Below are 25,381 nucleotides of genomic sequence, written 5' to 3' on the forward strand. Positions count from 1 at the left end.
CAAAGACTAGAGGAGGCGTTTCATCGAGACCCCTCACATGACACAGCAAATAATCTTAAGATTCAGTTACGGCAGGTCTCCCAACTGCATACGGAGAAGGCCAAGCAGCGCATTTTTTTCTGTAGGCAAAGGATATTTGAGTACGGGGAAAGATCGGGCAAACTACTTGCTTACCTCGCCCACTTAGATTCCCGTCCCCCAGTTGTGGTATCACTGAAAGACATCCAGGGGAATGATGTTACTGATCCACAACAAGTGGCGGAGGAGTTTGCGAGATTTTATCGCGCACTCTACGCCACCCGGGTCACTCATACCCCCCAAGACACCAGAGACTACTTAGCGAGAATTACATTTCCCAAACTGACAGATGCCCAACGCGAGCTCTTAGAGGCCCCCATTACTGAGGAGGATATTTCCGGGGCTATCTCCTCTCTGGCCACCTCTAAAGCACCTGGACTGGACGGTCTACCGCTTGAATTTTATGCCACCTACTCTGAAATTTTGACCCCTAAACGTCACAATCTATATGAATCGATATTTGACACGGGAATCCTACCCCCCTCTATGAGAGAAGCTCAAATAGTAGTAATTCCCAAGCCCGGGAAGGACCCACACTATCCGGAATCATATAGACCCATCTCCCTACTACAGGTCGACATTAAAATATTGGCTAAGATTCTTGCCTCCCGCCTTAACCAGGTCATCCTTTCACTGATCCACCCAGACCAGACTGGCTTTATGCCAGGAAAACAAACCGCCATGAATATCCGCCGTTTACTCATGAATATTCAGGGATCCCATGATGAAGTCGGCTCGCGGGTCGTGGTGGCTCTAGATGCTGCCAAGGCCTTCGACTCCGTGGAGTGGAACTACCTGTGGGAGTGCCTTTCGGGATTTGGACTTGGCCCCAATTTTATTCGATGGGTCCAACTCCTGTATCAATCCCCTAAGGCCAAGGTGTTAGTAAATGGCTGGCTCTCTGACCAGTTCCCGCTGGAGAGAGGGACCAGACAAGGCTGCCCCCTCTCTCCCATGCTATATGCTTTGGCTGTGGAACCACTTGCTATTATGGTTCGCGCAGACACCAGAATCCGTGGCCTTAAGATAGGGAGTCTGGAGGAAAAGATCGGGATGTATGCTGACGATACACTCCTCTACTTAGCCGATTCGGGTCCCTCCCTTCTTGCAGCCCTTCACACCATTGACATTATTGGTAGTCACTCGGGTCTGAGTATCAACTGGTCCAAATCGCAGATCCTCCCACTCGATCATTTCCCCCCTGTACCCACTTCCCCTCCTCTGAATCTCCCTAGAGTCTCTGTGATCAAGTATCTAGGAGTGCAGGTCACTAGATCACTGACAGACTACGTGCCTCTAAACGTTGAACCCCTGTATACCCTGATCAAGAACAAGACACAAACCTGGGCCAGACTACCTCTAGGTGTTATGGGACGCATCAGTCTGGTCAAAATGATACTTCTACCTAAGATACTTTATTTGGTGTGGCATGCACCCCTATACATACCACAACATTTTTTCAAAACAATCGAGTCAATTCTTAATTCATTCGTATGGGGTCACAGCAGACACAAATTGTCTTGGAACATTCTGAAGAATCCAACGACATTGGGAGGGGCTGCTCTTCCAGATTTCCAGGATTACTATCTTGCCTCCCAATTGTCCCACTTTTATCATTTTGACAAGAGCGAGCTACCAAGATACCAGACACTACTTTGCCAACGTCCGGGCGACCCGGCCCATACCCCACTTCAGTCGGTCCTTCTGGCCCCATTGTCAGGACATTCCCCCCATCACAAAGTAGACATGCTCACACATCACCGGAGGATCTGGCGGACGGCCCTGAAAAAAATCGGGACCCCGCAGGTCCATTCCTATACACCTCTCTGGTTTAACACTCATTTGCCCGAACTGTTGTCCGTTCCAGACCCTGCAGTCTGGATACGTTATGGGATCCTATACGTGCACCAAACTATGACTAACGCTGGGCTCAAATCATTTCAAACGTTAAAGGAAGAATTCTCACTCCCTAACCATGTCCTTTTCAGGTACTTACAGCTCCGACATGCTTTACAGACTCAATTCGCCGGCTCCAACCCAACCCTGACAGTCCCTCCTATAGTTGATATAATTAAAGGTGATGAGCCAACCAGGTTGATTTCCGCCCTCTACTCCACCATCCGTCTCCCAGGCACCGTGAAATTGGCATATGCTGCTAAGACCGGATGGGAGGTGGATGTTGGACTAATTGAGGATGAGGAGTGGGATGAAGTCTTGGGGGATGTGAAGAGAGTTTCCCCCAAGCTGTCGGACCGCCTTACGCAGTTGTACATCATTCATAGGACATACTTGACTCCCCAGAGGATAGCACGGTTTAAACCAATGTATAATCCGGGATGCCGCTTATGCGACCACACCCCAGGCACCTTCTATCACCTTATATGGTCCTGTCCAGTCATCCAAACATACTGGATACAGGTGATTCGCTTTCTCCATGATCAGATGGGCTCTCCTGCTAGCCTTGACCCGAAGATGTGCCTGCTTGGTCTGTTGTCGGAGTTAGACGCTGACAAACCTCTTCGCACCTTTTTACATGAAACGCTGTTCCTGCCGAGAAAAGGGATTGCTCGTGGCTGGATGCAGGCCCTCCCCCCCACTGTCCAGTGCTGGAAGAAGGAGATTAACGATACCCTTCCATATAAGAAATTGATTTATGCACATAGAGGATGTCCACTTAAATATGAGCAGATCTGGGGTAGATGGTTGGAAGATGGGGAGACATGTACCTGATTTGCTGCTATATTTTTCTCTCTGCTTACTCCCCCTACCCTGGCTGATACACAATGGCTCTATAATGACTTTGCCAATGATGAGTGTTTATTTTTCTACAGCACAGCTAATCTAATGTACTCATATAGGCAATACTGTCTTGGCCATGTTGGCCTATGTTACCCTCTGTACCGATGGCATGTTTGCTATGTCTGCTTTTTACCCTGTTTTCTGCTCCTTTCAATAAAGTTTGTTTTTCAATAAAAAAAAAAAAAATATGAGCCAGTCGTGTCCAGAACCCTGGGGTTCTTCTGGGTCCCAAAGGCTAGTAAGGAGACAAGGCATAGTGAAAAGGGAGGACGGGGGAAGAAGAGAGTGCAAAGACGGAGAGAGAGGAGAGGGGGGGATGGCGGCGGGGAAAAAAAGAAAAATAAAGACAAAAAGGGAGGGGGGGGGGATGCCACCCAGGGCAGACACGGCCTACGTAGGTAAACGTTAGATGTTCAGTCGTTTTCTGGGACAGGGGCGCTGCTCACCTCCCGAATGTAGTCTCAACTACCAGTAAAATACCTCCAGGGCCTCCCTGTAACACTAAATGCCTCTTCAGTGATGTGAAGGGTGGCCATCAATTCTTCCATCCGGAGAATATGATTGACTTTGGAATACCACAGCACCTTGGATGGGGGCTGAGGCTGCCTCCACAGTGTGGGAATGCAGGCCCGGGCGGCGTTCAGGAGTTGCATCGTGAGGGTTTTTTTGTATTTTCGAACAGGCTGTTCGGTCAAGTGTAGAAGGCACGCTGCTGGGTTGTCTGCGATATCTACATTTCTGAGAGTTTTTATCGTCCCGGTCACCTCCACCCAAAAGTTCCTCAAGGCCGGGCATGCCCAGAAAATGTGTCCCATGGTCCCCGTATCTGAATTGCACCTCCAACAAACATCCGGAATCGATCTATTCATTTTATTCAGAAGGTATGGGACTCTATACCAGCGTGAGACTATCTTGTATCCTGATTCTTGATATTGGTTTGCGATGGAAGCTTTATGTACTAATGTCAGGATCTTGCCTATTTGTTGTGGGGTAAATGTGATGCCAAAGTCCCTCTCCCATTTGTGGATAAATGGTGGGGTCGACTCCTCCTCCTGACTACTTAATAGGTTGTAGAGGAGGGAGAGGGTGTGTCGCACAGGTTCCTTTTTGTGACAGATGGATTCATAGGGCGTCAGCTCTCTAGGAGTGTAGAGGGCCCTTTGTATGGCCAGAAGAAAGTGACAAAGTTGATAAGCATTAAAGAAGTCAAGCGGAGGGTCAGAAAGCTCGGCGACAGTTTGCGTGGTCGGGAGCCCTCCCGAGGGCCACACGTCTCCCAGACGTTGTTTCCCCACCACTGTCAACTGTCGCAGTTTCTTGTTGGTAAATCCCGGTGGGAAGTCTAGATTACCTATAACCGGAGTCATTGGTGACGGCAGGGGAGCAATGTGTGTGCAGCGGAACAACCTCCACACAACAGCCAACGTAGCTCCCACTACGGGGTGATCTCTGAGGTCTTTTGGTAGGGTGGACAGGAGCCACGGGGAGGTCAATAGGGGAATGGATCCATCCTCAATCTCCATCTCCACCCACTGCTTGTGTGGGCCATTACAATGCCAATCAACGACTCTCGCTAGCAGAGTCGCTCTGTTGTATTGTCTCAGATCTGGGAGACCCAGACCCCCCTTGTCCTTTGGTCTGGCAAGCAATTGCAAATGGGCTCTGGGCGGTTTGTGCACCCAAATAAAGTCCCGGAGCAGCACCTGCAGTTGTCTGAAAAAAATTGGGGGTAACCGGATCGGTAATGTCTGGAACAAGTATAAGATCCGCGGGAGGGCCGTCATTTTGAATGCATTACAGCGCCCGAACCAGGTCAGTGTTAAAGCATGCCAGTTTCCCAAATCAGATTTCAGTCTATTCAGGAGAGGGACAAAATTAAGCGGGTACAATTGCGCCAAATCCGCTGCGATGTCAACGCCCAGGTAACGTATAGATTTTTCAGCTCAGTAGAATGGAAAAGCGGAGCGTAGCCTCTTGGCCTCACCATCCGGGACCGATATATTCAATACAGCCGACGGTGCAATTGATTTTATAGTTTGATAGGCTGCCGTATCGCCGGAGAGCCGCGAGTATATTGGGAAGCGAAATGTGTGGATTGGAGACGAAAAAAATTAGATCGTCAGCGTACGCCGCAAGTTTTTGGTGTGCCGAGGGTTTGGATATATATATAAGTGGTTCCAGTGTCAGAATAAAAATTAGGGGAGACAGAGGGCACCCCTGCCTTGTCCCATTAGTGATGGGGAAAGAGTCCGAGCACTCTGAAAGCACCCAATCTCGTCTGATCTTGGAGGCTAAGAAGAGTCAGGCCTGGTTAGTACCTGGATGGGAGACCACCTGGGAATACCAGTTATTGTAGGCTTCTTTTTATGTTGTTGGCGTTGATTCGTTTTGTTTTTTTTTCGCTTGTTTCCCAAGGTGACCATCTTGGCATTTGTCAAGAGGGTTGAGAGTGCCCAAAGAGTTAGCTTACAGCAGAATCACCCTGAAAGAGCCCTATCTCTTCTAATCTCTGAGGCTAAGAAGGGTTGGGCCCAGTTAGTCCCTGGATGGGAGATGGCTTTGGAATACCAGGTGCCGTAGTCTTCTTTTTATGTTGTTGACATTGACCTGTTTTTTTTTCGCTTGTTTCCCAAGGTGACTATCTTGGCATTTGTCAAGAGGGTTGAGAGTGCCCAAAGAGATTGCCTATGGGCACATAAGCCTGAAAGCGCCCGATCTCCTCTGATCTCAGAGGCTAAACAGGGTCGGGCCTTGCTAGTACCTGGATTGGAGACCACCTGGGAATACTAGGTGCTGAAGGCTTCTTTTTATGTTGTTGGCGTTGACTTGTTTTTTTTTTTTTGTTTGTTTACCAAGGTGACCATCTTGGTGTTTGTCAAGAGGGTTGAGAGTGCCTGAAGAGCTCGCCTATGGCCACATAACCCTGAAAGCACCAGATCTCGTCTGATCTCAGAAACTAAACAGGGTCGGGCCTTGTTAATACCTGGATGGGAGACCACCTGGGAATACTAGGTGCTGTAGACTTCTTCTCATGTTGTTGGCGTTGACTTGATTTTTTTGTTTGTTTCCCAGTGCCTGAAGAAATCTCCTACAGCCACACCACCCTGAAAGAGCCCAATCTCATCTGATCTCAGAGGCTAAGCAGGGTTGGGACCAGTTTAGTACCTGGATGGGAGACCGCCTGGGATTTCCAGATGCCGTAGGCTTCTTTTTATGTTGTTGCCGTTGACCTATTTTTTTCCGCTTGTTTCCAAGGTGACCATCTTGGTGTTTGTTAAGAGAGTTGAGAGTGCCTGAAGATATTGGCTATGGCCACATCACCCTGAATCTGTTCCATCTCGACTGATCTTGGAGGCTAAGCAGGGTCGGGCCTGGTTAATGCCTGGATGGGAGACCGCCTGGGAATACCAGGTGTCGTAGGCTTCTTTTTTTTTCCAAATATAATTTTTTCTCCAAATAGGGGAAGACGGTCCCCCGAGTACATAATGCAACAGAGAAATACAGAGCAAAAAGCAGCTGAACAATACTTGATACAGGTATATTCGCAACTGTGAGTCTGCCTTCCATCAATCACAATGATTCGAGGCACGGATAAAGTACTGTACCAAGATCCAGGGTCACACAAACCCCAGGTCCCTCCGGCATAATCCATCCAGAGGGGGGGGGTGGGGCCGTCATTCCCAATTTTCCACTCTTTCCAAAAGAGAGAGGGGGTGGAGAGGGTGAGAGATAGGGGAGGAAGGCAGAAAAGAGAAGGGTTGAAAGATCAGAAAAGGAGAAGAGGGGACGAGACACGGTGGCAGCCACTGTCCAAGGGGCCAGTCAAGGAAAGCTCAGAGCACTAAGGCGACAGCAGGCGACATCCTTCCAGCGAGAATATAAAGGTATTCCAGATGTCCCAGGTTTGTTTAAAAAATTCTTGTTTACCTTGTGATGTGAGGATCAAGTCCTCCATTTTTTTTAATGTCCTCTATTTTCCTAAGCCAGTGAGTAATGAAAGGGGGGGAACATTTTTTCCAATAGAGAGGGATGCAGGATTTCGCCGCATTTATCACATGCCGTAAAATTGATTTTTTTTGTACTTCTTAATGGGAATCTGTGAATGGTGCAAGAGAAAGAATGCAGCCTCTTCCTGGATGGAGAAATCTGTGAATTTTTGTGTTATGCATCGGATCTCTGTCCAGAAGTCCACCAAGCTGGGGCAGGACCAAAAAATGTGCAGCAACGTGCCCTCTTCTTCTCCACACCTCCAGCATATGTTCGAGGAAGAGGGGAAACATTTCTGCAGCTTTGATGGTGTCAAATACCACCTGGTGAGAAGTTTAAAATTCGTCTCCTGTATCTTCGTGCACAGCGACATTTTGAGAGCCAAAGTGATAATGTGTTGTCTCTGTGCTGGGGAAAATGAGCAATTAAGGTCTTTTTCCCAGTTGGACAGACAGGTTAAGTGTGGGTAATCTGTTTGAGAGAGAATGTGGGCCAAAGGGCCTTCGCTCCTGCATAGAGTCTCAAACTCCGTCTGAGGGCGGGCAAACGTTTGAGGATTGGGGATGGAATGGAGAAAATGATGTCGTTGCGCCGCTCTCCAAAAAGGCAGTTGTAAAAGCCCTGTCGGATCTGTTAGGGTTGAGAAAGAAGGCCATTTTCCATTAATGACGAATTTATACGCATTGTCTAGGTTGGAATTTCTAAGTGGGTCCCCAGTTCAAAGGTTGGATGGCCACGTATAGGGAATAGGGGGGAAGTCAAAGACGTGAGTGTGTTTTGGGTAGCGATCAGGTGACTGACTTTCAACTAAGCCCCTATAGTGGGATGTGACATAAATTCTGTGGGTAAATACTTATAGCACCACATGGCGCTTCTTTTTTTTTTTTTTTAACAGCACAAGTTTATTGAACAACTCAGTTATAACAAGATATTACAGTAGGTACAAACATTAGCCTCTTCATAGGTGAAGGACAGTAATACATCTTACATTAAGGAAAATTCCTGACAATGATAGTATAGACTCCAATATAGCTCACTCCACACACGTATGCAGATTCTCCACCCACTTATCCCATATTTTGTGGTATTTGGCTGGACACCCACGATTTCTATACACCAGTTTAATCAAGCGTAGCTTACTATTAATGCCCATTACCCATTCCCGCATAGTAGGCATGGTTGGACGCATCCAGTATTTAGCCACAAGCTTTCGTGCGGTAAACAGCGTAGAGTGCAAAAATGTAGCCAAGTATTGATCAACAGAGGTATCAGGAAATATACTAAGTAGGCAACTCTTAGGGTCAAGTTGAAGGGGTGAACCCATGTGGTCATGTAGAAACCTGACAATCTGCCCCCAATACTCCTGGACCAATGGGCATTGCCAGAGAAGATGGTAGAAAGTACCAGTCATACAAGAGCAACGGGGACACTTCGAGTTATAGTCAGGATGATACTTAGCTATCCGGATAGGGGTGAGATAGGACCTGTGTATCACATAGTATTGCGTTAGTCGGTCAGGTAGGCTAAGCGAAGCCTGTTGAACGTTCTCAAGGGCATCCTCCCATTCCTCCCCATCAAAGGGACCTATGTCCTCTTCCCATCTCAACCTGGCCCGTTCAGTGGTTTTCGCCACCAAGCGGGCCCGGAGTAGGCCGTATAGAGTCGAGATCAATTTAGCCGGTTCGTCTCCCATAATTACATCTGTCAAAGCCAGCGACTGTACATTCGGGAAGTCCTGAGCAAATTGCGCACGAAGCGCGTGTCGCAATTGCAAGTAGCGAAAGTGCATATGAGGGGGTATGTTAAATTCCACTTGTAGGGAGGGAAAATCCCTTACGCCCATAGGAGTCCCCACCTGATACAGAAAAAGTATCCCTCTAGAAGCCCACAAGTCTACATCTGGTAAGCCAGTCAACTCACGAAGCAGGGGGTTGCGCCATAGCGGTGTATGTGAGGGGTAATAGTCAGCTCCCAGTAATCTAAGGGCTAGTTTCCAAATACTCCGGTGGTGTGGCAGGATCTGGGACCGGGCATCCCTAACCCCACCACCCCGAAAAATCATCTGAAGGGGAGTATCAACAAGGGATTCAGCCCTCCCGCCCACCAAGGCCTGATATCTGTGACTATCCGCTCTATGGAGGTGATAAAAATGGGAAATCTGGGCTGCTATGTAGTATGTGTGGAAATCAGGGAGAGCCAGTCCCCCCATAGAGGTCGGGTTTTTAAGTGTGTTCCATGCCAACTTATGTCTAGATGGGCCCCAGATAAAGGTGTTTAAGACACCGTCTAATGTTTTAAAGAACGCCACGGGGACCATGACAGGGGAATGCCAAAGTACATAAAGGAGTTTCGGCAGGAGGATCATTTTAGTAATATTGATCCGTCCCATAACCCCAATGGGGAGACGGGACCATGCCTTAGTCTTCTCCCGCACATACAGAAGCAGTGGTTCAAGATTAAGATGAATATACTCCCCAGGTTCCCTCGTAACCTGCACTCCCAAATACTGAATGGAGGATACCCTGGAGAGCGGGAGAGAAGCTGCATCCCGGTCCGGGGAGAACAAGTCAATGGGTAGAACCTGCGACTTGGTCCAATTAATACGCAGAACGGAATGACCACCAAACTCCTCTATGACCCCCAGGGCAGCCTCCAACGACCGACCCGAGTCCTCTAAATACAGTAAAGTATCGTCCGCATACCTACTTACCGATTCCACCAGAGAACCGCGTCGGAGGCCTACTACAGCCGGGTGTGCCCGAAGTGCAGCAGCCAACGGTTCTGCCGCCAAAGCATATAACATAGGAGACAACCCTGACGTGTGCCACGGCCCAGCTGAAAGGGGTCCGACACCCATCCGTTAACTGCTACTCTAGCCATTGGGCGATAGTATAGGAGAGTAATCCATTTAACAAAATTGGGGCCAAACCCAAATTTACCCAAGCATTCCCAAAGATAATTCCACTCAATGGAATCAAACGCCTTAGCGGCATCCAGTGACAACACCACCCTCGAGCCTACTTTGTCATGCTCAGCCTGGATATTCATATATAACCGGCGGATATTAATGGCCGTGTTTTTCCCGGGGATAAATCCCGTTTGATCCGGGTGAACAAGTGATAGGATGACTCCACTCAGACGGGTGGCAAGTACTTTAGCCAAAATTTTAATATCTGCTTGGAGCAGCGAGATGGGGCGATAGGAATCCGGGCAGTGGGGATCCTTTCCTGGCTTGGGTATCACTATAATAACTGCCTGCCGTGGAGTATCAGGTAGGGACCCGAAGTCAAATATGTGTGTATATAATCTCAACAATTCTGGCACTAGTGTCTCAGAGTAGTGGGCATAGAAATCCAGGGGAATACCATCCAGTCCAGGGGCCTTAGCCGTTGCAAGGGATGCCACCGCTAGCCTAATCTCATCTGCCGATATCGGGGCCTCAAGAGACTCAACCTGAGCCTCAGACAGGTGGGGAAGAGAGATATCTTGGAGGTACGCCCCCGTCTCAGTCCTCGGCCTATGTACCTGCGACTCATAAAGGGCAGCATAGTAAGCATGAAACATGGTGGCCACTGTTGGCGGATCAGTCACCTCCTCACCCCCATTGTCAGTCAACGAAACCACCACCGGGGGCTTGGAGTCCCGATGCGCCAAGTAGGCCAGCAACTTTCCCGCCCTCTCTCCTTGTTCAAACACCCGTTGCTTAACAAAAAACAACTTTTGCTTAGCCTGTTCAATGTGGAGGTGATCTACTAGCCTTATGTGGTGTCGTAATACCTGGGCCTTAGCAGGTGTGGGGTCAGTAGTGAAGTCAGTGGTCACCGAGGCCAGCTCCCGTAGGGCATTAGATAGCAAAGTCTTGGAGGTACGCTTCAACCGGTTAATCCGGTGTGTTAAAGGGGAGCGTATGTGCAGTTTAAAAGCCTCCCAGGTACAGTCAACCGGAGGCGTCCCCTGATTAGTAGTAAAGAAAAAACCCCATTCGTCCCCTAAGTCTTCGCTGTCACTCAAGGCGGTTAACCAGAAGGGGTGAAGCCGCCATGGTTTCGGTCCAGTAGGTCGGGTCAAGGAAAAAGTTGCCCAGCAAGGAGCGTGGTCTGACAATGATCTAGCATAATAGCCTGTGTCTACTAGCCTGGGTAACAACTGGGCGGACACAGCAATATAATCTATACCTGACATGGTGGAGTGAGTTGCAGAGAAACAGGAGTAAACACGTTTAGCCTGATATTTAAATCGCCACAGATCTGTAAGAGAGAATTCCTGAAACGTGCGACCTAGTCCAGTATCTCCCGGTAAATGATCCCCTCGAGTAGAGCTCATTCTATCCACCCCCGGATTCAAAACCATATTAAAATCACCCAGCCAAATTGCTGGGACATTAGGGTGTTGAGCCATAAAAGATAATCCCTCTGTAATTAGTCTATGATCGTAAAGGCGGGGGTACATAATAGGCGAGAATAATGTACTGTTCTCCGTGCAATAAGCAGTGTATAAATATATATCTGCCCTGCGGGTCTGTCTGCAAAGAAACCAAGGAAAACTGTGCCGTTTTAGATATCAATACAGACACCCCGCGAGAATAGGACGTATGGGTGGCGTGGTAGGCCCATCCAATCCACGGGCGACGCAAAGCTATTTGCAATCTCCCAGTTACATGCGTCTCCACCAGGACTGTGATATCCGCTCTATAAGTTTTGAGACACCCAAACACTGCCGCCCTCTTAATTTTATCCCGAATCCCCCTGACATTCCACGTCAGCAACTTCAGGGTACCCATGGCGTGGTCTCAGCCAATATCACAAGGAGGAAAATAGTATCCAAACCACCCGTCAAAGCAGTATCCATTCCCATATTCATCAGAGTATACATGAAAAAGAGACATTTGTCTGTTCCATAACCAAATAAAGCTTGTGCTATAAACTAAGCATAAAACATAACATACTATAACATAATAACTACAACCCATCCCCACCCTCCCTGCTCTCAGCCACCCCAACTTGGCTGGAGCTCCCTTCCCAAAACAAACCATAGAACACTAGGCAATGTCAATAACAATAAGCCACTGGACCCAGTGACAAGACCAAGTCTTCTCCCGTCATAACCCGGCTTGTAGGCTGGAGCCGGACCATGCGTCCATTTCCCACCCCACTCCCATTGGTGCGGTGCCCAGTTCAGCAGCGGGACATAACAGTCCAGTAAAGGGCATGTATCAGGAGAAAGTCAAAGTTCTGCAGTCCCATGCAGCAAGTCCAGATGACCCGCGTCCCCCCCACCCCCCCAGGGAAAGGGCACAATAGAGCCCGCCAAGCGGGTCCCCCAAACTAAGAGGGAGGGGGAAGGGGTATTGTGTAACGAACCAGGGGGATGTCCGCAGAGCGTGGCCATAGGCAGCAGTACATGTTCAGTCAACAAGAGCAACGGCCATCCCTGTTAGAGAGGGGGAACAGAAGCATCAATTCAGGGACTGAGGATAATGAACCACGCATAGGCAGTCCAACAGTGATCTGCTTGCACACGGGCAAATAGAAAGGGGGGAGCAGATAGAGTACTCACAAATCTTCCAATGATTTTAGTCTCGAGGTGGCCGATTTCGAGCCGCGTCTCTCTGGTCCAACCAGGAAACTGCCATCTCAGGATCTTCAAAAAAGTAGGCCCTATCTTCCCCCACTACGCGGAGTCTGGCCGGGTACAACATGGCGTACTTGAGGTGATGTGCCCTGAGGCGCCTCTTGACTTCCACGAATCGGGAACAATGTTTTTGAACTTCTGCGGAGAAGTTGGGAAACACTGAGATATGTCCGTTCTGAAACGGGATGTTGCCTTTTTCACGAGTAAGGCGAAGGATGGCATCCCTATCCCGGTAATTTAGCAGCTTAGCAATGCACGTGCGAGGAGGTGCCCCCTCCGGCGGCGGGCGGGCAGGCATTCTGTGGGCCCTTTCAATAATAAATGAGGTAGAAAACGCCTCCCTACCGTAGGCTTTAATCAGGAGATTCCAAAAATGTCGCCGGGTCAGCCCCCTCGGAGCCCTCCGGGAAGGCCGATAAAGCGGAGGTTAGATCTGCGGGCCCTATTCTCAAGGTCGTCCTGTTTCTGGGCCAGCTGCTGGAGCTGCTTTTGCACATCCTCCTGGGCATGCTGCAGAGGGAACAGGACATCTTCGGCCTGACTGATCCGGGTTTCAGTTTCCTTCACTCTGTCACGCAGTTTAGCCATGTCCTGTCGGATAAGTGAGACATCCACCTTAACCTCCTCAAGCTTAGTTGTCAGTGTGGTCTGGCAGGTAGAAATTGCCTCAAGCACCTTCGCCGTGTCTGAGGTAGCAGGTTCTGCAGCCGGAGTGGACTGTCCGCCATGTTGGCCCTCATGGTCCCGCCGGAACTTTTCAAGAGATGCCGCCGCTGCAGACTGCTTCTTCGTCGGAGACATCGTCCCAATGTATGCACGAGAAAGTAGCGGGTATTACACTGGTAAGATCGTAGGTAAAATAGTCAGTGGGCACCCAGGATCACTACAGGAGATCGCGGTAGGAGCGGAGCTCAGGTCACAAGCGTCCTACTCCATTGCTGTCCAGGCCACGCCCCCCCCCCCCCCACATTGCGCTTCTTAGCGGAATTCGGGAGTGAGCTTAGAAAGTTTGTTTCGAATCCAGTCCAATACACGCCCCAGATAGGAGGCCAGGTAGTAGCGTCGCAAGTCAGGGAGAACCAACCCTCCCTGTTGTTTAGACAATGTCAGCTGTGACCGCTTAAGTCTGGGATTTTTGTGGGCCCAGTTAAATTGAGTGAGCAAGGATTGAGCTTGCTTAAAAAACGGGACTGGAATCTGGATCGGGAGAGCTTGGAAAAGATAAGTAAATTTAGGGAGTATGTTCATTTTAATGAGATTGCATCTCCTGAACCAGGAATGGAGGCCAGAATGCCACCCGTGAAGCAAACTGCGGATCTTAGTGACAAGGGGTGGGGGGATGTTCAACATAAACGTACGCGCGATGTCCGGTGGAATGTAAGTACCTAAGTACTTAAGGGTTGTATGGGTCCATTTAAATAGAAAATTGGACTGCAAGTCTATTAACGTTTGCGGGGGGACTGCAACCCCCATGGCCTTTGATTTCAAGAAGTATCCCGTAGATCTGGAATTCCCGAAGGAGATTTGGCAAGGAAACTCTGGGATTCGTCAGCGAGAACAGCATGTCATCCGCGTAGGCAGATATCTTGCACTCAATAGTACCCATTTGGAGTCCCGTTATGTCTGAGTTTTGTCGAATTGTGGAGAGAAAGGGTTCCAATGACAGTGCGAATAATAGGGGCGACAGGGGGCAACCCTGTCTGGTCCCATTCCCCATGTCAAGGGGAGATGAGAGAACCACATTCGCTTTGACTTGAGCTGAAGGGCGTGAGTATATCTTACTTATCCATGCCAGCATCCGTTCACTCAGACCTATATGGCGAAGGACCGAGAACATTAATGTCCATTTGACCCGATCAAAAGCCTTCTCGGCATCAGTACTCATGAAAAGACAAGGGGTCCCAGATGACTTTGCTTTATGGATCAGGGTAAGCACCTTAATGGTGTTGTCCCTATCTTCCCTGGTGGAAATAAAACCTAACTGGTCAATATGTATAAGGGACTGCAAGTGATGTGCCAATCACGTGGCGAGGATTTTAGAGAATAGTTTTAGGACCGAATTTAGGAGGAAAATGGTTCTGTAGCTCCCACATAGGCCCGGGTCTTTGCCCTCCTTAGGTATCAACGAGATGTGGGCTCTAAGGGTATCCTCAGGAAAATCCCCATTTGAGCTCAGAGTATTAAATAAATTCACCAAGCGCGGGCCGAGAATAGGGAGGAAGGTCTTAAAGTATTGTGCGGTATATCCGTCAGGGCCCGGAGCCTTACCCACCTTCGGAGGTCCCACGGCTGTCTGGACTTCTTCCAGTGTGATCGGGTCCTCCAAGTACTCCCGTGATTCCGATGAGAGGGTTGGTAGACCAGAACCGGTTACATATCTGTCTATATTGTCCTGTCCAGACCCTGAATCGGGCAGGTTGTAGAGATCAGAGTAACATTTTTCAAAGACTTCGGCTATTTGGGTTGGGGTAGAGGCCCTCTGGCCATTCTCATCTATCAACTGTGGTATGTAAGAGCCAGATTTCAACTCCTTTACCGACCTGGCTAAGATTTTTCCGCATTTGTCCCCTGACTCCTACATCAGTTTACGACAAAACTGGAGTGCCGCTTTCGCTTTATAATGGAGTAGGTCAGCAATATGGGTACGGAGTGTCCCCAATTCAATCTCTAAGGTCCATGAGGGGGAATGTTTATGTTTCGCTTCCACAGAGCTTTCACGAAACAGATTAGCAAGCTGTTCCTTCCGTGTTCGTTTGATGCGCGCCCCGTGCCTGATAAGTACCCTGCGGAGTACTGACTTGTGAGCCTCCCAAATTATCCCCGGGTCACAGTCCTGCGTTTTGTTTTCTTGGAAATAAAGGTCCAATTCCCTGGTTACATCTGCTAAAACTTCTGGTATCTGGAGGAGGCTCTCATTAAGGTGCCAGAATAGAGACCTAGGTGAGGGGTTCCTAGAGAGGGTGTAGGTAAGGGCTACAGGAGCGTGGTCGGACCAAGTAATATGGCCGATGGAGGAAGAGCTCACCAAGTGCAGTTGGTCATGTGGAATCAAGAAGAAGTCTATCCTCAAGTATAATTTGTGAGGGGAAGAGCAAAAAGAGTAGTCCCTTTCCCCAGAGTGTTGCAGACGCCAGACATCAACTAATTGGTCATTCAGTAAACACTTAGTAGTCCGCTTTCTAGAGGAAATGAGGAGCGAGGAGCAAGAGGCAGAAGTGTCAACCAATGGCGAAAAGGGACATTAAAGTCCCCACCTAATATCAACTGGCCCTCCCGAAAGTCACATAATCTGTGCAGGGTAGTTCTGAGGAACGTGTCTTGGTGATCACTGGGAGCGTACACAGTGGCAAATGTAAAAAGGCGCTCTCCAATGTGGCCCCTAAGAAAAAGATATCGGCCCCCAGGGTCCACCAGAGAATCCTGGAGAACCCAGGGGAGCCTGCTAGAGATCAGAATGGAGACTCCCTTGGTCTTAGAGGAGGGGTTAGTAGAGTGGTTGTCCGCACTCAACAGTACAGGAAGGGTATACTAAAACAGCACAATTATGCTATAGCGCTTACCAGATGTACACTGGGTTTAAAGTGCTGTCCTACTTGGGTTGGTGGGTAGACAGGTCGGAGAGGGAGCCCCCGAATCCTAGTCCCCCCAGTCCCGGCAGTGGTAAATGTCACGTCTGATACCGGTATGCAAATAAAAGACAATCAGTAACATCATAGAACCAAAAAACAATAGTATAACCAAAACAGAGGTAGAGCATATAACTGTCAGCACTGAGGGGTCTCCTCGGCTCGCCCTAAACGTAGGCATGCACGAGGGAGCCCATCACAACAGAAAAGGCATCACAGAATGGGATCCACCACCCCCCGTCCCATACCCCTAAAGTGCATGCAGTCCCCGAACAAATGCATTTCTCCCTTTGGCAGATTGTCCTCTCCTTACCCCCTCTCCACCGTCCACGCCCCGGGGGGAAAAGGGGCAGGGAAAGGGGGAGTGGAAGGGGGAAAGGGGGAGGAAAAGGAAGGAAGGGAAGGGTGGGAAGGGGGGAAGGGAGGGGGGAAACAGGGGAAAGGGGACAAACATGCGGAAATGTCAAGTCCTTTAGCGCACTCCCACCAGCACACACCCAGACCCCATAAATTTCAACTCCTCCCCTCCATGGTCACCACATCAAGATGAAAGAGGAGCAGCCCTGGTCGGTGCATGGAAAATCCAGCAGGCAAGGGGCTGGGGCCACCATCCCTCCATCCAACTGGAGACTTCACCCGAGCAGCAGTCCTGGGGCCCGCCAATTAGTGTCTCTCCTGCATCGCCATTGGGGGCTGTGTAGAGCATCCAGAGGGAGGCTGGGACTGCCCAAACAGTAAGGGGTAAATCCTCCAGGGGGGTCCAGAGTCACCCTGGAGGGAAGCAGTGTCTCGTACCAATAGGCTCAATAAATAAGTCATCCAGGGTCCCCGAAAGCTGCAGAAGGCAATGTCGGCAAAGAGTAGGTGGGAGCCAGAGGGCAGGACGAGGGGCGTACACCCTAGCACTGTAGCAGTGCTAGGTTCCTGTATTACAGATACAGGAACACCAGCAATAAGGTGTATACTGTGCAGGAGGCACACAACACCCACTCTAACTTATTGCAGAAATTGAACAGCAGTAATAAAGGGTAGCTTCAGGTGTGTACTGTGCAGGAGGCACATAACACCCACTGTAACAGTGCTAGGTTCCCAAGCAGTAAAGACACTGTCCCTGCCTATCGTCCTCTTTCCCTGACCACCGCAACACACTATACAAGGCCGCCGCGCTGGCAGCCTTATATAGTGTGGGGTGTGTACTAAACCCCCCTGAGCTATAATTGGCCACAGGAATCCTGCCTGTGGTGAATTGTGGCTCTCCTCACAGAGGATGTCACATCTGTTCTTATTATATAGAACCTATTATGCTCCTCGGAAACTTTTTCAGTTTGGCCGAACGGCCGGACGCAAGTTGCCCCCGGTGCGGGAACATGGGGGGAGACATGATGCACATGTTTTGGAGATGCCCGAAGTTGATCGGCTACTGGACAGAGGTGACAGGAACCATTGATCGGGTGTTTGGAACCTCCACCAGGATGGAGGCGAAGTATTGTCTCCTGGGATTAGTTGAAGGAGTTGGAAACCCGGGAAGTAGCCAGATGGCAGTTCTGAGATGCCTATTTCAGGCAAGGAAACTGATTGCCCAACCCTGCTTAGCCTCCAATGTTGGCAATTACTTGTTTTTTTTCGCTTGTTTCCCAAGATGACCATGTTGGCGTTTGTCAAGATGGTTGAGAGTGCATGAAGAGATCGCCTATGGCCCCATCACCTTGAAAGTGCCTGATCTTGTCTGATCTCAGAGGCTAAAAATTGTCGGGCCTGATTAGTAACTGGATGGGAGACCAACTGGGAATACCAGGTGCCGTAGGATTCTTTTTATGTTGTTGGCGTTGACATGGTTTTGTTTTTCCGCTTGTTTCCCAAGGTGGTCATCTTGGCATTTGTCAAGAGGGCTGAGAGAGCCCAAAGAAATCTCCTACGGCCACATCCCCCTGAAAGCGCCCGATCTCATCTGATCTCAGAGGCTAAGCAGGGTCCGGCCTGGATAGTACCTAATTAAAGGTGCCGTAGGAATCTTTTTATATTGTTGGCTTTGACCTGTTTTTCTTTCGCTTGTTTCCCAAGGTGACCATTTTAGCATCAGTCAAGAGTATTGAGTATGTCCCAAAGCGTTCGCCTGAGGTCACATCACCCTGAAAGCACCCGATCTCAGAGGCTAAGCAGGGTTTGGGTCAGATGGGAGACCGCCAGGGACTATGTTGTTGGTGTTGACCTGTTTTTTTTCACTTGTTTGCCAAGATAACCATCTTGGTATTTGTCAAGAGGGTTGAGAGTGTCTAAATAGAACACCTATGGCCACATCACCGTGAAAGCGCACAATCTCATCTGATCTCGGAGGCCTAGCAGTGTACGGCCTGGTTAATACCTGTATGGGAGACCATCTGTGAATACCAGGTGCCGTAGGCTTCTTTTTATGTTGTTGGCGTTTACCTGTTTATTTTCGCTTGTTTACCAAGGTGACCATCTTGGCGTTTAACAAGAGGGTTGAGAGTGCCCAAAGAGATCACCTACGGCCCCATCACCCTGAAAGCGCCCAATCTCATCTGATCTCAGAGGCTAAACAGTGTCGGGCCTGGTTAGTACCTGGATGGGAGACCGCCTGGAAATACCAGGTGCCATAGGCTTCTTTTTATGTTGTTGGCTTTGAACTGTTTATTTCGCTTGTTTCTCAAGGCGACCATCTTGGCGTTTCTCAAGAGGGTTGGGGGTGTCTTGAAGAGAACACTTACGGCCACATCACCCTGAAAGCACCCGATCTCGTCTGATTTCAGAGGCTTAGCAGCGTCAGGCCTGGTTAGTACTTGGATGGGAGACTGCCTGGGAAGACCAGGTGACATAGAAGGATCTGGCCTGGTTAGTGTCTTGATTGGGAGATCGCCTGGGAATACCGGATGCCGTAGGATTCTTTTTATGTTGTTGGCTTTGACCTGTTTTTTTCCCTTGTTTCCCAAGGTGACCATCTTGGCATTTGTCAAGAGGGTTGAGAGTGCACAAAGAAATTGCCTACGGGCGCAACACCCTGAAAGCGCCCAATCTCGTTTGGTCTCAGAGGCTAAGCAGGGTTGGACCTGGTTTGTACCTGGATGGTAGACCGCCTGGGTTTTCCAAATGCCGCAGGCTTCTTTTTATGTTGTTGGCGTTGACTTGTTTTTTTTGTCTGTTTCCCAAGATGACCATCTTGGCGTTTGTCAAGAGGGTTGAGCGTGCATTTGATCTCAGAGGCTAAGCAGGGTTGGGACCTGGTTAGTACCTGGATGGGAGACCGCCTGGGATTTCTCGATGCCATAGGCTTTAGTTTTAAGTTGTTGGCATTGACTTATTTTTTTTTTTTATTATTCTTTTATTAAGTAGAACAACATAAATATAACAGTCAACCATACAGCATGACCCAGGGTCACAATTACATTGTAACAAAAAATAGGCAGCCAAATAACTCTGGGTTCTCAGAGAGGAGTCCTACAGTTTCATGCAGAAAAGAGAGAAACCCCACCTCCGACATGTAGTACAGAAGTACTGAGTAACGGAGTAGTGCAGCTCCGTTCAGACAAATGTAATCATGGAGAACAACTGGGACCACAGCGAGCCAGCTTATCATGACCTACGTGAACCAGAGTAAAATATGAGCCGGTCATGTCCAGAACCCTGGGGTTCTTCTGGGTCCCGAAGGCTAGTAAGGAGACAAGGCATAGTCAAAAGGGAGGACGGGGGAAGAAGAGAGTGCAAAGACGGAGAGAGAGGAGGTGGGGGGATAGCGGCGGGAAAAAAAAGAAAAATAAAGACAAAAAGGGAGGGGGGAATGCCACCCAGGGCAGACATGGCCTACGTAGGTAAACATTAGATGTTCAGTCGTTTTCTGGGACAGAGGCACTGCTCACCTCCCGAACGTAGTCTCGAGTACCAGTAAAATACCTGCAGGGCCTCCATGTAACACTAAATGCCTCTTCAGTGTTGTGAAGGGTGGCGGTCAATTCTTCCATCCGGAGAATATGATTGACTTTGGAATACCACAGCACCTTGGATGGGGGCTGAGGCTGCCTCCACAGTGTGGGAATGCAGGCCCGGGCGGCATTCAGGAGTTGCATCGTGAGGGTTTTTTTGTATTTTCGAACAGGCTGTTCGGTCAAGTGTAGAAGGCACGCTGCTGGGAACCCAAAAGTTCCTCAAGGCCGGGCATGCCCAGAAAAGGTGTCCCATGATCCCCGTATCTGAATTTCACCTCCAACAAACATCCGGGATCGATCTATCCATTTTATTCAGAAGGTATGGGACTCTATACCAGCGTGAGACTATCTTGTATCCTGATTCTTGATATTGGTTTGCGATGGAAGCTTTATGTACTAAGGTCAGGATCTTCCCTATCTGTTGTGGGGTAAATGTGATGCCTAAGTCCCTCTCCCATTTGTGGATAAATGGTGGGGGTCGACTCCTCCTCCTGACTACTCAATAGGTTGTACAGGAGGGAGAGGGTGTGTCGCACAGGTTCCCTTTTGTGACAGATGGATTCATAGGGTGTCAGGTCTCTAGGAGTGTAGGGGGCCCTTTGTATGGCCAGAAGAAAGTGACGAAGTTGATAAGCACTAAACAAGTCAAGCGGAGGGTCAGAAAGCTCGGCGACAGTTTGCGTGGTCGGGAGCCCTCCCGAGGGCGACACCTCTCCCAGTCGCTGTTTCCCCACCACTGTCAACTGTCGCAGTTTCTTGTTGGTAAATCCCGGTGGGAAGTCTGGATTACCTATAACCGGAGTCATTGGTGATGGCAGGGGAGCAATGTGTGTGCAGCGGAACAACCTCCGCACAACAGCCAACGTAGCTCCCACTACGGGGTGACCTCTGAGGTCTTTTGGTAGGGAGGACAGGAGCCACGGGGAGGTCAATAGGGGAATGGATCCATCCTCAATCTCCATCTCCACCCACTGCTTGTGTGGGCCATTACAATGCCAATCAAAGACTCTGGCTAGCAGAGTCACTCTGTAGTATTGTCTGAGATCTGAGAGACCCAGACCCCCCTTGTCCTTTGGTCTGGCAAGCAATTGCAAACGGGCTCTGGGCAGTTTGCGCGCCCAAATAAAGTCCCGGAGCAGCACCTGCAGTTGTCTGAAAAAAATTGGGGGTAACCGGATCGGTAATGTCTGGAACATGTGTAAGATCCGCGGGAGGGCCGTCATTTTGAATGCATTACAGCGCCCGAACCAGGTCAGTGTTAAAGCATGCCATTTTCCCAAATCAGATTTCAGTCTATCCAGGAGGGACAAAATTAAGCGGGTACAATTGCGCTAAATCCGCTGCGATGTCAACGCCCAGGTAACATATCGATTTTTCAGCCCAGTAGATGGAAAAGCGGAGCGGAGCCTCTTGGCCTCACCATCCGGGACCGATATATTCAATACAGCTGACTTGGCGCAATTGATTTTATAGTTTGATAGGCTGCCGTATCGCTGGAGAGACGCAAGTATATTGGGAAGCAAAATATGTGGATTGGAGATGGAAAAAAATAGATCGTCAGCCTACGCCGCAATTTTGTGGTGTGGTGTGCCGAAGGTTTGGATATGCCAGTAATATTCGGGTCATTCCGAACGTGACACATAAGTGGTTCCAGTGTCAGAATAAAAATGAGGGGAGACAGAGGGCACCCCTGCCTCGTCCCATTAGTGATGGGGAAAGAGTCCGAGCACCACTCGTTCACCCGTACCGCTGCCGACGGCGTGGAGTAAAGCGGGTTGAGAGTGCCTGAAGAGATTGCCTATGGCCACATCACTCTGAAAGCACCCAATCTCGTCTGATCTTGGAGGCTAAGAAGAGTCGGGCCTGGTTAGTACCTGTAGGCTTCTTTTTATGTTGTTGGCGTTGATTCGTTTTTTTTTTTTTGCTTGTTTCCCAAGATGACCATCTTGGCATTTGTCAAGAGGGTTGAGAGTGCCCAAAGAGATGGCTTACAGCAGCATCACCCTATCTCTTCTCTTCTCTGAGGCTAAGAAGGGTTGGGCCTAGTTAGTACCTGGATGGGAGATGGCGTTGGAATACTAGGTGCCGTATTCTTCTTTTTATGTTGTTGACATTGACCTGTTTTTTTTCGCTTGTATCTCAAGGTGACTATCTTGGCATTTGTCAAGAGGGTTGAGAATGCCCAAAGAGATTGCCTATGGGCACATAACCCTGAAAGCACCCGATCTCCTCTGATCTCAGAAGCTAAACAGGGTTGGGCCTTGCTAGTACTTGGATTGGAGACCACCTGGGAATACTAGGTGCTGTAGGCTTCTTTTTATGTTGTTGGCCTTGACCTGTTTTTTTTTCACTTGTTTCCCAAGGTGACCATCTTGGCGTTTGTCAAGAGGGTTGAGAGTGCCCGAAGAGATCACCTACGGCCCCATCACCCTGAAAGCGCCCAATCTCGTCTGATCTTGAATGCTAAACAGTGTCGGGCCTGGTTAGTACCTGGATGGGAGACCGCCTGGGAATACCAGGTGCCATAGGCTTCTTTTTTTTTTATTTAGTAGTATGCGACGTACAATGCAAAGGCAACTTCACAGAATGTGTGTTACAAATAGTTACAAACAAACGATAATATTGCATGGATATCAGAGCCAATGGTAAGAAATTCGAGGAGAATAGCACGTGTACAGCTTTGCGGTCATATGAAGATGAGATTAAAGCTCCATCTCGTTGGGATCCTCTACCACTTAAAATATTATTGACACTAGCCCTGCTACCCTCGAAGAGTTTAGATATCCATAGATAGGGGAAGAGTATTGTGTAGTAGTCAAATGGGGTCGGAACATACCATTTTCTTTTCCCTTTTTTGAGTTAAGAAGGGAAATAGTAGAACTGAAAGGAGGGAGAAAGGGAAAGAGAAGATTGGGGAAGGAAATGGCAGAAAAGGAAAATAAGGGGTAAGGGGGTGTCGTGGGTAGAGTGGATAGGGTGGGCTCCCCTCCCAGGGAGCAAGAGACGCCCTCGGCTCACCAGCTCATCAGCTGTCCAACGTTTGGAACAGCGATCTTGTGGATGAGTCTCAGGACAGGCTGCCAGAATGTTTGTAATTTAGGGCATTCCCAAAAAATTTGGAGAATGGTACCAGCCTGTTGCCCACAGCGACAGCAGCGGTCAGATTGACCGGGGAATATTTTGGCCAACACCACCGGTGTACGATACCAGCGTGTGATCAGCTTATATGAGATCTCCTGATATTTACTGCAGAGTGACGACTTATGGGCGAAAAAGAGTATTCTGTCCTTCTGTGGTTTGGAGAATGTAGTTTGTAAGTCCCTTTTCCATTTAGCTAGGAAGGGTGGATCCGTGGAGGATTGTGCATCTGTCAGGATTTGGTAGGACCTAGAGAGGGAACCACGAATTGGGCCATCATCCAGGCAAAGTTCCTCGAAGGGGTGGAATTGTCTAGAGAAGAACGAATGGTTAGGTAGTGATCCGAGGAAATGGATTAGCTGTCTAGCTCTCCAGCTATCCATTGCAACAGGTACTTGCTCTAGCAGTATGGTCCCCATGGGAATCAAGCCCGTGGGTCCAAGAAATAGGGCTGCTCTCAGAAGCCCTTTCGGGGCTTGCCTGGTAAAGGCCTGGTCAGACAGGCCCGGAGGGAATCTAGGATGTCCAATAATTGGGGTCATAGGAGAAGGGAAGTTAGTCAGGTGGGAAAGGTGAAAATACTATCCATCTCGGCGAGCGAGAGGCCAATTAACGGGTGAGTAGTCACACAGGGCTCCAATGGCCTCCCCGCCCAAGGCAGACCAGCCAGTGGAACCCACGCCATCTCCTGCTCTAGCTTGACCCATAGCTTCAGTTCCCCACGCCGGTGTCTTATCACATATGGTCCCCCATCGCATATTGTCCGCTGTGTACTGCGCATGCGCAGTACACAGCAACACAGATTCTGAAATTTGCCGAGCATGAACGGCGCCTGCGCACTGAGTCCAGGTTCTATCCCCACTATCCAAGTGGACACAGAGTAAGAATATAAAAGAGCCGAGCGCAGCAAGGCCGAACCCGAAGCGCGGCGAGCGAACCTCGCCTACGAGGGGCCCTCTAATATTCACAGCCCTATGTCCGCTTGGATGGTGGGGCTACCACCTCCACTCACCGTGCAGGCGCCGTTCAGCTTCGGAGATTTTCCGAAGCTTCGTCGTCTCCGTACTGCGCATGCGCAGTACGGCGCAGACACTATATCATGGCCGGACAGTATATGGCAGAACACCGGCACCAGTCAACCACCGGTGTCATGTGCGTTGCTGTGTAATATAGAGCAGGGTCCGGGAAGCCAATACCTCCCCTCAATTTCGGTCGCAATAGCATTGCCCTACCAATACGCATATGTTTTCTTCTTGGCTTCTTTTTATGTTGTTGGCTTTGACCTGTTTTTTTTAGCTTGTTTCCCAAGGTGACCATCTTGGCCTTTGTCAAGAGGCTTCAGAGTGCCCAAAGAGAGTGCCTACGGCCAAATCACCCTGAAAGAGCCCAATCTCATCTGATCTCAGAGGCTAAGCAGCGATGGGCCTGGTTAGTACCTGGATGGGAGACAGCTTGGGAATACCAGGTGCCGTAGGCTTCTCATTGTGTTGTCGGCGTTGACCTGTTTTTTCCCCCTTGTTTCCCAAGGTGACCATCTTGGCATGTGTCAAGAGGGTTGAGAGTGCACAAAGAAATTGCCTAGGAGCACAACACCCTGAAAGCACCCAATCTCGTTTGGTCTCAGAGGCAAAGCAGGGTTGGGCCTGGTTTGTACCTGGATGGGAGACCGCCTGGGTTTTCCAGATGCCACAGGCTTATTTTTATGTTGTTGGTGTTGACCTGTTTTTTTCGCTTGTTTCCCAAAGTGATCATCTTGGCATTTGTCAAGAGGGTTGAGAGTGCCTAAAGAGATCGCTTACAGCCGCATCACCCTGAAAGCACCCTATCTCTTCTGATCTCAGAGGCTAAGAAGGGTTGGGCCTAGTTAGTACTTGAATGGGAGACGGCCTTGGAATACCAGGTGCCGTATTCTTCTTTTTATGTTGTTGGCGTTGACCTGTTTTTTTCCGCTTGTTTCCCAGGGTGACTATCTTGGCATTTTTCAAGAGGGATGAGAGTGCCCAAAGAGATTGCCTATGGGCACATCACCCTGAAAGCGCCTAATCTCCGCTGATCTCAGAGGCTAGAAAGGGTCGCGCCTTGTTAATACCTGGATGGGAGACCGCCTGGAAATACTAGGTGCGGTAGGCTTCTTTTTATGTTGTTGGCGTTGACTTGTTTTTTTTGTTTGTTTCCCAAGGTGAC

At 49.3% G+C, this 25,381-nt stretch overlaps 6 pseudogenes; all 6 read left to right on the plus strand.

The window, feature by feature from the left end:
* The first annotated feature begins 5,782 nt into the window (after window positions 1-5,782).
* LOC143932651 (5S ribosomal RNA) lies at window positions 5,783-5,901 on the plus strand (annotated as a pseudogene).
* Window positions 5,902-5,963: 62 nt separating this feature from the next.
* On the plus strand, window positions 5,964-6,083 carry LOC143932062 (5S ribosomal RNA; annotated as a pseudogene).
* A 12,540-nt stretch (window positions 6,084-18,623) lies between these two features.
* LOC143931360 (5S ribosomal RNA) lies at window positions 18,624-18,742 on the plus strand (annotated as a pseudogene).
* Window positions 18,743-22,252: 3,510 nt separating this feature from the next.
* LOC143932683 (5S ribosomal RNA) lies at window positions 22,253-22,371 on the plus strand (annotated as a pseudogene).
* Window positions 22,372-22,471: 100 nt separating this feature from the next.
* LOC143932303 (5S ribosomal RNA) lies at window positions 22,472-22,590 on the plus strand (annotated as a pseudogene).
* Window positions 22,591-24,555: 1,965 nt separating this feature from the next.
* LOC143931072 (5S ribosomal RNA) lies at window positions 24,556-24,674 on the plus strand (annotated as a pseudogene).
* The last annotated feature ends 707 nt before the right edge of the window (window positions 24,675-25,381 follow it).

This window comes from Lithobates pipiens, unplaced genomic scaffold (assembly GCF_037356315.1).
Source record: "Lithobates pipiens isolate NorthernLeopardFrog02 unplaced genomic scaffold, aLitPip1_a1.2 Scaffold_25, whole genome shotgun sequence".
In the NCBI taxonomy this organism is placed as follows: Eukaryota; Metazoa; Chordata; class Amphibia; order Anura; family Ranidae; genus Lithobates; species Lithobates pipiens.